General features: G+C 31.9%; 2 pseudogenes; both read right to left on the reverse strand.

Moving 5' to 3' along the window:
* Positions 1-7,916: 7,916 nt before the first annotated feature.
* On the reverse strand, positions 7,917-9,991 carry LOC102603746 (premnaspirodiene oxygenase-like; annotated as a pseudogene).
* Positions 9,992-11,000: 1,009 nt separating this feature from the next.
* Positions 11,001-12,713, reverse strand: LOC102590790 (premnaspirodiene oxygenase-like; annotated as a pseudogene).

The raw sequence follows: 12,713 nt of genomic DNA on the forward strand, positions 1-12,713 counted from the left end.
GACCTTCCTCCCTATAGGATGAAATTGATACAAGTCACTATGTATTTAATCGTCTAATTTTGATAATCTGTATTAACTCTCCTAAACTGAGTAATATAGGATTGGATCAATGTAACTAGAGGATTTTCACTTGACTTAAACTAACAGTAGACTCTCCATCTGAGTTAGGTCTGTATAAGTTTATGGAGTGAATAATCGGTCATTGTACATGTGTATTGCATGATTAGTTCTCCAATCCCATCGATTGGCTATTCGAGATGCATGAATATAATATGTATAAATGACCCCTGAATTTTGTTATTTGGGATTATTCGAAATATTATGATCTATTGAAAGTATTATATCTCATATTCTCAATATAAAATAAGGTAATTGTTAACACAATTGTCTGATTTCTAGAAAAGGATCATTTAGTAAACCATGTTCCTAGAAGTAAACTAGTTTTACAGGAATTAACAAAGAAATAACAAATAAGTCAATTGTAAATTCAGACGCTCAAAAACATCTAATCGGTATGTCAGAAATGACGTTCCATTGCATTTAAGTAGTGGGAGAAACGTTACTAGACATAAGAAAATTACTACTTTAAGTAGTGGGAGTGATGTTGAGCAAATGAACACTACATGAAAAGTTGTTAATATTTCAATATCGAAAGATTTTGAAGAAAATATTAAGATTCAATGAAATGAAAGTGTGATTATGTAGTAGTGCTTAGTCGTAGTGGGAGAATCATAATATAGATTGATTTGTTTTGTATATGTGAGAGAAATTTCATGAGAGAACTCTTGAAAAGAAGCACACTCTTGTAGAGTTTTATGATAAGGTCCCTCAAGATCTAGTACAAAATCGATTTGTTACGACGAAGCACTACTAGACAAAATTGCATGAGAAAACAACTTGGTAAATTTATTTCGATAAGAAATAAATGAATGCCTGTGAAAGTTGTAAATGCATAGTTAAGAGTCTAAGTGGGAGATTGTTAGGGTATATACTATTAATCATGTGTTTAGACATAGTATTCTGACAATTTTCAAGATTAAATATCTAAGTGGGAGGTTGTTAGGGTATATACTATTAACCATGCATTTAGATATAGTACATTATAGCAATTGTGATGGTTAAAAGTCTAAGTGGAGAGATTGTTGGGATATATACTATTAACCATATGTTAAGATATAATATTTATTATAGAATAAATATTTATTCAGTTTTAATAGATCATATATTCGTTTATGGTGTCTGTTTACTTAAATAGTAAATGATTTAGTGTGTAGAGTTTTAGCTTATACACAGAGGATTAAATCATCGGTTCTTATAAGTATAAAAAATGTTGTTCACAATCTAGGATGGAAATTGGACATGCCATCGGTACGATTGTAGCACAAGATTATATGTAATTTATCTTGATTATGGGAACGGTATAGTTACAACTTCTTGTGCTAGTGCATTTTGTATGTATTGAACGGGACCGAGTAGAGATACTTGTTTTAGACTGGTTGACAAAAACATATTCTCTAAACTATTAAATGTAGTTATATTCTTAATCCTGATATAACTAGTATGATATGTATATATTAATTATCGTTTTGATTTATTAAAAGGTGAGATTATGAGATGGGTCAATATGCCTGGTAGGTTGGATGATAATAATATATATTGGTGAAATAATAAGTTAGTTCATAGAATCCATGTCTCGTTATAGAGATTGATCGATATGCCTTTTGAGAAACTTATAAGTTTTTATTGTGTCAAACCTTACAAGAGGATTTATGAATCCGACACATGAAATAAGTTAAGTAGTGCTCTAAAAGAAAATTAATCATTAAATTAAATTCGTCAGTAATTTAATTTATTGATTAGTATTTGTAATCTTAACATGGGAATTACATAAGTGTTTAATGGGGAATTACGAAATATAAATAGAGGAGTGCAATTACGAATTTCTAGTGGAATGATTTGTAATTTATTATGGTAAGAATAATTCAAATTAATTATTTGGAATTATTTCCATAATAGGAAGCCTCAGTAATTAATTTTGTGGTCCCTACAGTGCCCATATTTAACTAGAACTCACAATCCTATTTTCTAAGGGAGAAGGAGAAAAGTAGCGTTAGTTTGGTTAAAATAAAACAAACCGTATATTTTTCTTCTCCTAGTTGGTTCTATAAATAGAGATTCTCCTAACCTAGAAAAAGATTGATTAATTTTCTATTCATACTTTCCCACCCAAGTATTGAGAGAGTTCGCATGTGAACTTGGGATCACTGTACAAGACTATAGTTGTTGGCTGTCTTGTGGATTCGCTTGAAGATCTGTCTAACTTGGGAATTCGCTTGAAGGTATCTGCTCACGCTTTAAGAGGTATTTATCGAATTCAATTCCAGCAAGTTTATGTGTTCTAGCATAAACAGTATTGGTTATCTATTATTCATGAAAGTAGTAAGATCTTGATATGCTTCTGTTGTGCATATAGTTTTCCAACACTAATCACATCGTGCAGCATTTGACAATTCGCTCATGAATCTTTCACGATCTTACAAGCTCAAGTAAACCTTTTTAACACTATATCTACTTAGCACATCGTGCTGCATTAGACAACTCGCTCAAGAATCTTTTGTGATCTTACGAGCTCAAGTAAATCTTTTTAACACTAGATCTACTAAGCACAATGTGTGCAACAATGCAAGTAAGCCTTTTTTATTCTAAATCGCTAAGGTAATGTTGAATGAAAGAAAGACACAAAAGAATTGCTTAAGAAAACTTTTATAATATTGCTCAAGATTTGCTTCATTCTTACTTGGTTATTTTATATTCTCTATGTAACTAGAAGATTTCAAGAACTTTCTATATAAATTCATGAAATTGTAAATCAAAAATATTTCAAAAGACTATTCTTCTTCCAACGTATGCCCTTTCCACGAGATTAATGACCCTATAAACAAATAAAAGTAGACAGAGAAGTCATAAAGGAGGGTCCGGCCCAATAAAAGAAAAAAAGTTTTAGTTATTTTGTTTATTTTTCTTTAGTTATATAAGCCACAATAATTTAGCAAGCATCACAGTCGACAGGTCCACGTATAAAGGGGTTGATGAATGATGACTCAGTTGTCAATTTCAGAGAAAGTATAAGAAGATTTTAAAGAGATAATATATTTTAGTTTTGCATAATATATAAATGAGTCTTTTAATTTTGCATCAACTGATGTTTTTATTCTTTAATTTTGAATATGCACAAATAGATACTTGAATTTATATAAAGTTGAAAAATAGATATATGTGTCATATGTGGCGTCACACATAAATTGTCATATATGACATGTGTATCTATCTATTTGTTAAGTGTTAGAAAGTCATAAATATCAGTTGAAATTAAGTTTAAAAAAACATATTTATGTGTTATCACTAAGCCAAAATTATCTTTAGTCATAATTAATTAACGGCAATAGCTTAATTGCCGCTAAATATGTTTTTTTGTGCAAATTAGCACTCTTTTAAAATGTTTCTAAAGTCTGTAACGACATTAAATCTTATAACAATTAACTAATATTGATAAAGACTTTTAACATTTTTTGTTAATATGCACATATATTATCGCTAAAAAAACTGTTTTTGTTGTTATGTATGTACTTTAATTTAATTTAAGACTTCCGGATATAATGTATGGATGATAATTCTTCATGAGTCACTTCTGGATTAAGGCTGGGCATCGGACCGGAATGGGATCACCGGACCGGAACGAACCGGTACCGGACCGGAACGGGACGGTTTGATCGGGTTGTTGACCGGTACCGGGATGAACCGGACCGGAACTACTGGGATGGAGTGTCACGCCCCAAACTAGGGGAGGCGCAACGGGCACGCGGTACCTTATTCGACCAAGCTAGACACAAACATAATGGAAAGAAAATAACAAGGGCTGACAAGGCCTTCACAATGAAATACTGAAGCAAGATAAGAGGACCGACGAGGTCACAAGAATATAAATGACATAATCTAAGGGCCGAAAAGACAAACTTAATTAATAATGAACTAGCAAGCCGACAAGGCTGCAACTAAAATCTTATACATAATAATCTGACAAGGCAATAAATGGAAGCTAAGAAGGCCCAACATAGGGTGTCCACAAGTCTCTATGAATACTACAACTCAAATGGGTGGGACGAGGTCTTGAAAGTACCAATAACAATATACCAAACTCATGTATGCAAAACCTAAAGACGACCAACAACTCCAGGAAGAATGGAGCTTACCAATCCTCAGCTGAGACAACACCCCTTATTGCAAAGGCCAATCAAGACCTTTGTCTGAACCTGCAGCACGAAATGCAGCATCCCCAGGCAATGGGACATCAGTACGAATGAAAATGTACTGGTATGTAAGGCAGAAAGTGAAATAATATATAACTACGATAAAAAGGGTAGTGGAGATTCAACCTGAAAGTGAAACTCAAATAGCCTCCATGATCAACATCTGACCTCATAGTAACTAAATATGCATGGTATGCTCGTGTAATCGTATGTCATGAATACATATATATATATATATATAAATATATATANNAGAGAAGAATGCATAGCATGTCATGTCATGAATTCATAATGCATAATGTTGCCATAGTCATGTTCCCAATCTTGACCCATTGGTACTCTTGTTCTCATAATCTCGTAATCCCTTCCGTATAACATGTTAACGACTCATAGAAATCATAGGATTTTAGAACAAACTCAAACAACTTAGCAATTTAATCATTTAGGAACTAATAGGAGACTGACATGGGTGACTTAATTTATGAACGACTTTAAGATGGTAATAGTATAACTCTTTTCAGAAACATTATTGCTTGATGAGTATACAATCAAAAGAATGGAGTACAAGGTTTAGTATGAATATGATTTTCAAACCATATCGTAAGAACTTCGCACGAGAAAGGAAGGTTTAACAATACCCTTAGGTATAACATAATAAATCTCCATCATTTGAGTTTCACTCTTAGGACAATATCTTGCTAATGGACATAAGAAATAAGAACACTATGGAACATAACTTTTATCCATCAATCATATTTTACAGCAGTACATGCACAACAATGACACGTTAAAATTAAGAAAAATGAACAGCTGACATTTCAATGCCCTTCACAGAGGGTCTTCCTAGCAATAGAATAGTATTAAAATTAATTATTCGATAATTTATAGTGTTCAAAAAAATAGTGCGATATAAAGAAATTTTTTTTGCCTTAACATACCTTAAATGAGAATTTGGAATAACTTGCAGATAATCACTTTTATATTGGTAATTGAATATGACTTCAAATAGAATTTCCCAAAATAATTCTTCAACAAAAGTTGAAAGAAGAGTAGTGATTTTTGTGTTCCTTGTTGAACTGATTGTTGAAGCTGTAAGCATATTCATATAGTAGCGTAGAAGCTAAATAAAATGAGTTCCCACGAATTGCTCAAGTCAAACACATAGATATGCTTCCTTTTTGTTTAGTAATTATTTATATACAATTAAGTGTGTCAATATATAGAAAATGATAGGTGGCACTATAGAGAATTCTTGCTGCCATTACCCACTTCCACGTGGAAGTGGGGTTGTGATATCACAATATATTTATATCTCATTATTTAGTGTAAACTAAATATACATTTTTCATATACTACAATTAATGAAAAAAATAAAATCATTTTGAATAAAACTTCTCATATAATAATATTTTTTTTCCAACATAATTTACTATCCCTGCTAAAATATCAATAAATTATAAAATCCTTTAAATAATACATACACCACAATATAACGTAACTACATTATTTTCATAAATATCTAAGATATTTTAAAGGACAATATTAAAAATATTATTTTAATTAATTCATTTTTTTATATTTTGATTTAAAATCGTGTTGTCGAATCATGCATAATGTTATAATAAATCTCTCAAATTTAAGCTCCTAAGCCTTCAACACGGAGTAATGAATAATCGTAAACACCTTAGGTGCTACATGGAGGCTCAGCTCCGTCCCGTCCCACTATATACCGGGATAGAACCGGAACGGACCGGAACAGACCGGAATGGAACGGGATGGGATAAACTAGACGGCACATATAGCTATTTCAGAAAATAATTAATTTTTTTGAGTTATTTTGAATTACGAAAATATGAATGTTTTTTTTATTTTTCTAAGTTATATTAGTTTATAGTATTTAAGTTTTAAAATTTATAATAATTTTACTTAAGTTTATTTTAAAGATATTATTTTTAATTTTTACATATATAAGTTTGTAAGTTAAGTTTAATAAAGTTTTCTTTTTAAGTTTTTGAGCTTATGTAGTTATGTTATAAATTTTAAAGATTTGAATCTTTTGAAGTTTATAAGTTATTAAGTTATAACTTATAACTTGTAAAGTTAAATAACTTAAGTTTGTAATTTTAAAAAATTAAATAAACAAAAAAGAAATGCTAATAAAAGTAAATAATGACAAAAATATTATTTTTTATTTTAATTAAAAATGATTTATCGGGACCGGAACAGAACCGGAATGAACCGGGATGAATCGGTACCAGTATACCGGTACCAAATCATGATACCGTTCCGTTTCGTGTACCGGTTCAATGTATCCCATCCTGTCCCGAATACTACCGGATCGAAACGGTACCGGTACAACCCGTTCCGATGCCCAGCCTTATTCTGGATATACATGTCAATACACAAAGAGCTAAAAGTAAAGAGACTATGAGATTTTCCTTTTGATTCTCTATCTAGTATCATTCGATATCTATATTGACCCAATTAAATTTGAATTTATATCGAAAAATCTCTTATTAAAAAGTAAAACACTCTTATCAAAACGATTTCATATCCACAATGAGATTTAGTTGCATATTTCCATAAATGGTATGTGCTAGCACTACAACAAAAATAACTTTTAGCGGCAATAAATAGACACATTAATAAAGAGTGTTAAAGTTTTTATCGGTATTAATTAAGTGTCATTAGATTCAATATCTCTAAAGACTTTAGAGAGATATATAAAGAGTGTTAATTGCTGCTAAAAATATATATTAAGTAGCAATTGAGTTATTGGCGTTAATTAATTCCCGCTAAAGATTATTTTTGATGTAGTGTAAATCAATCAAATTATTTGATGTGTCATATTTTGCCGGTAGGTAGTGGTGCAAACTTCTGACTTGTAGGTCTCACTTTTATTTGTTTTCCAATTTCCTGGTTACCGTTATATAGTATTGTATTGTTAATTTAGATATAATATTTGTTTTAATTGTTATTTAAATTTTAGTATATAGTATTGTTTAAATTTATTATTAGGTAATAATGAAATGACTCATTTTATATAATAATTGATTAGGTGTGATTATTTCATTATTTTTACATTTTCTTCTTATTTTGCCTTTATTATTATTTAATAATTCTATTTTATCATTTACTATACATTTTGAAAGCAGCTCTACCCTGAACTTTAATATTCTTGTTGGGTTATCATCAATTTATGTAAACGTGACATTATATAACGACGAAGAATGTAACGATACAATTTATCTAAACATTATTATATTTATTAAAACAATACAGTAGGATAAAAGACTATATATCAAACACCATAAACTCTAGCCTTGCTGCAAAAGAAAGGTCATGAACTTTTAGAATTTATTTTGCCAAATGAGGAGATGATACAACAAGTACTGCATCAACTTCCCCTTTTTTTTTATTCAATTTAAGATTAACATTTATTTTATTTAATAAGGAACTTATCTACTCCATCCGACTAGTTCCGGTTTACTTTCCGGGCAATCCACTATCATATCGAAATTAAAATTCTGTAGAGAACTGTCATATTACTCATATCTTTTATCAATACAATTTGGCAATCTCAATGAACAAATGAGGAGATCATCAATCTATATTCATGAAAATTGCTTGGATTTGGTGTCAAAATCACATAACAGTATTTCTGTATAATTCCAACCAAGATCAATTATGCACTTAGAAAGATTGAAATACAACGTTACATAGAGTCTGAATAAGAAAATAAGCATCATTAAACTACATATATATATGATAATGACATTTTTAATCATGTGAAATGGCAATCAAGTGAAGATCATTCTTTCTAGTTGCAGATATTCCAAGTGTTTCAGTCATATCCAGATCCTCCGGTTGTTGTCCATAAGGAAGTTTCCAATCGAAGTGATAAAGCAACTGTGCTAGCGGATACACAACATTAGCTAAACCAAAATGCATTCCTGGACACATCCTGCTTCCTGCACCAAACGGAATATATTGAAAATGATTTCCGTTGAAATCCACACAACTGTTTTCAAATCTCTCTGGCACAAAAGTTTCAGGGTCGTCCCAACTTTCAGGATCTCTTGCAATAGCCCAACCATTAACAACCACTTGGGATTTAAGAGGAATAGTGTATCCATCAATTATTGTTTCCTCCCTGCATTGTCTAAGGCCTAAAAGAGGAGATGCAGGGTGTAACCGTAGTGTTTCATTGATCACTAACTTCAGATACTTCAACTCTTCGACATCATTGTCATTCAAATCTTTCTTCCCTGTACAGACACATCTCACTTCTGCTTGTGCTTTGGCCATCACATTTGGGTTCTTCATCAGTTCAGACAACGCCCATTGTATTATTACTGATGAAGTTTCAGTTCCCCCAAAGAACAAGTCCTACAACATTGAAGTTCAGCTATTAATATATGATTTTTGACAAAAGATAGACAGAGTTACCTAGTACATGTTTCTGGTGGCGTGCAAGCTGACCTAGACACCACAGTTATAAAAAAGAAAGATAGATATACCAACAACTAAACGAAAGATGGTAAGATCTCCACATGTTTCTTAATCTGTTCCTCTCCTGATAACAATTAACAGGAACAGCTGTTATATCAAACAGTTCAAACATGAGCATTCACTCAATTTTCATCCGTTTTAGTTTATGTGGCACAATAAGTGTAAACATGAACAAGACTCTAAATGAATGATTGTTTTGATGAGATAAGAACCAAACTTACTAGAACGATTGCCTTGACGCTGTCGTTTGTGATTGGAAATTGAAGTTCACCATTCTCCATAACTCTGAGCAAAACGTCAATCAAATCTTCACCCCCAAACTCACTATTTCCCTCTTTTCCATTTGCTCGATTCTCTTTATGTTCATGAATTATTTTCTCTAAAATTACATCAATCTTCTGATGTAAACTCTTCAATCTGTTTCTCATTCCACCAATTCCATGAAGTAAGGTCCAAGAAGGAAAGAAATCAGCCACATCAAATCCGCCAGATAAGGATAGTACTTCCCTCATCAACATCAACAAATTATCTCTATCATCCCATACTTTTCCGAAAGCTGATCTACATATAACAGAGCTAGTAAGTCTAAGAACCTTTCAGACATATTAACCACAACATTTGGCGTAGAACGAATAGATGCAACAAGATCATGAACCGCATCTTGCCGAATTAAACTAAACGACTTGACCATCTTTGCACTAAGTAACTCTGAAATGCATATTTTACGCATTTGTTTCCAGTAATCACCATATTTTGCAAATACAATGTCTTTTTGACTATAAAAGACTATATCAGATGCCATAAGCTCTGGCCTTGCTGCAAAAGAAAGGTCATGAACTTTTAGTACTTGTTTTGCCATATGTGGAGATGATACAATAACTGCATCAATTTCCCCTAACTTCAGGTGCATTAGAGGTCCATATTTTTTGGATAAATTTCTAAGAACATGATGTGGAAGTGCTCCAATAAGGTGATGCATGCTTCCAATAACAGGCAATTTCCATGGACCTGGTGGCAATTTTTGGTTACTTTTTTTCGATTTTCGAACGAAAATAACTAAGAGGAGGAAAAAGGAAAGCAAGAATGAAACATAATTGAAATGAATCTCCATGTTTTCACACTGAGGAAGAATGCAAGAAAAATGAGGAGGTTAAATAGCTAAAGCGGTTTGGCTTTGTTTCGCCCTTCACGTGAAGTGACCATGTAGTCAGTCACATGGATAATGTTCCGTCTTTCTTTTCTAACTGAAAGATTATTCTCTTCTTTTTCTTTTTTTAAAAAAATAATTGAATTTAAAAATAAATATAGTAGCTAACTTTTTTTAAATTAATAAAAATATAGAAAAATTAAATAATTAGACTACAACAAAAAGTAATGAAAAAAAAATTAAAATCACTAACTTATTTATTAAAATTAAAATTAGTAAAAAATATATTTTATTTTTTCTTTTCATATGACTGGCCATGTAGTAAGTCACATGAAAAATGTTCGGTCTTTCTTTTCACCTGAAAGATTATTCTCTTCCTTTCTATCATTTTTATTATTTTTTAAAAATATATATTAAATTTAAAAATAAATATAGTGTGTATATATTACTTGTTTATTTAATCTAAGATTAACATTTATTTTATTTAACAAGCAACTTATCTACTCCATCAGACTAGTTCCGGGTTCGAATCTCGAGCAATTCACTATCATATCAAAATTATAATTCTCTGTAGAGAAGTTCGTATTTTTCCAAACAACTTCATTAAACATTTGAATAGATCCACATAAACTTTGGTTGACACGAGTATAGAAGTCATGTTATATTGTTGGATAACAAGCCTTCCCTTTTCTACTTTGATTTGTTGAAAACTCGTGTGCTTAGGAGTCCTTGATGATTAAATAAACAAAGATTTTACCATGACTACAATTTTAGAGAGGCGCCAAAGCGAAAAACAAGTTATGTGGTTTAATAGATATGCTTAAGATATTATTGTTGATTAAGTTAACTGCCATATTACTCATATCTTTTATCAATATATTTAAGCAATTTCAATGAACAAATGAGGAGATCATCAATCTATATTCATGAAAGCTGTTGTATAATTCCAACCAAGATCAATTATGCACTTAGAAAGATAAACTTAGAAAGATTGAAATACAACTCTGCTTAGAGTCTGAATAGGAAATTAAGCATCATTATACTATATATATGATAATGACATTTTTAATCATGTGAAATGGCAATCAAGTGAAGATCATTCTTCCTAGTTGCAGATATTCCAAGTGTTTCAGTCATATCCAGATCCTCCGGTTGTTGTCCATAAGGAAGTTTCCAATCGAAGTGATAAAGCAACTGTGCTAGCGGATACACAACGTTAGCTAAACCAAAATGCATTCCTGGACACATCCTGCTTCCTGCACCAAACGGAATATATTGAAAATGATTTCCATTAAAATCCACACAACTGTTTTCAAATCTCTCTGGCACAAAAGTTTCAGGGTCGTCCCAACTTTCAGGATCTCTTGCAATAGCCCAACCATTAACAACCACTTGGGATTTTAAGAGGAATAGTGTATCCATCAATTATTGTTTCCTCCCTGCATTGTCTAAGGCCTAAAAGAGGAGAATCAGGATGTAACCGTAGTGTTTCATTGATCACTAACTTCAGATACTTCAACTCTTCGAGATCATTGTCATTCAAATCTTTCTTCCCTTTATGGACACATCTCACTTCTGCCTGTGCTTTGGCCATTATATTTGGGTTCTTCATCAGTTCAGACAACGCCCATTGTATTATTACTGATGAAGTTTCAGTTCCCCCGAAGAATAGGTCCTGCAACATTGAAGTTCAGCTATTAATATATATGATTGTGACAAATGATGGAACTAACAATAAGTGTAAACATGAGCATTCACTCATTTTTCATTCGTTTTAGTTTATGTGACACAATAAGTGTAAACATGAACAAGACTCTAAATGAATGATTATATTGATGAGATAGGACCAAACTTACTAGAACAATTGCCTTGACGCTGTCATTTGTGATTGGAAATCGGAGTTCACCATTCTCCATAACTCTAAGTAAAACGTCAATCAAATCTTCACCCCCAAACTCACTGTTTCCCTCTTTCCCATTTGCTCGATTCTCTTTATGTTCATGAATTATTTTCTCCAATATTACATCAAACTTCTTATGCATACTCTTCAATCTGCTTCTCATTCCACCAATTCCGTGAAGTAATGTCCAAGAAGGAAAGAAATCAGCCACATCAAATCCGCCAGATAAGGATAGTACTTCCCTCATCAACATTAACAAATTATCTCTATCATCCCATACTTTACCGAAAGCTGATCTACATATAACAGAGCTAGTAAGTCTAAGAACCTTTTCAGATATATTAACCACAACATTTGGCGTAGAACGAATAGATGCAACAAGATCATGAACCGCATCTTGTCGAATTAAACTAAATGACTTGACCATCTTTGCACTAAGTAACTCTGAAATGCATATTTTACGCATTTGTTTCCAGTAATCACCATATCTTGCAAATACAATGTCTTTTTGACTATAAAAGACTATATCAGATGTCATAAGCTCTGGCCTTGCTGCAAAAGAAAGGTCATGAACTTTCAATACTTGTTTTGCCATATGTGGAGATGATACAACAACTGCATCTATTTCCCCTAACTTCAGGTGCATTAGAGGTCCATATTTTTTGGATAAATTTCTAAGAACATGATGTGGAAGTGCTCCAACAAGGTGATGCATGCTTCCAATAATAGGCAATTTCCATGGACCTGGTGGCAATCTTTGGTTACTTTTTTTCGATTTTCGAACGAAAATAGCTAAGAGTAGGAAAAAGGAAAGCAAGAATGAAACAGAATTGAAATGAATCTCCAT

This window comes from Solanum tuberosum, unplaced genomic scaffold (genome assembly GCF_000226075.1).
Source record: "Solanum tuberosum cultivar DM 1-3 516 R44 unplaced genomic scaffold, SolTub_3.0 scf00144, whole genome shotgun sequence".
Taxonomy (NCBI): Eukaryota; Viridiplantae; Streptophyta; class Magnoliopsida; order Solanales; family Solanaceae; genus Solanum; species Solanum tuberosum.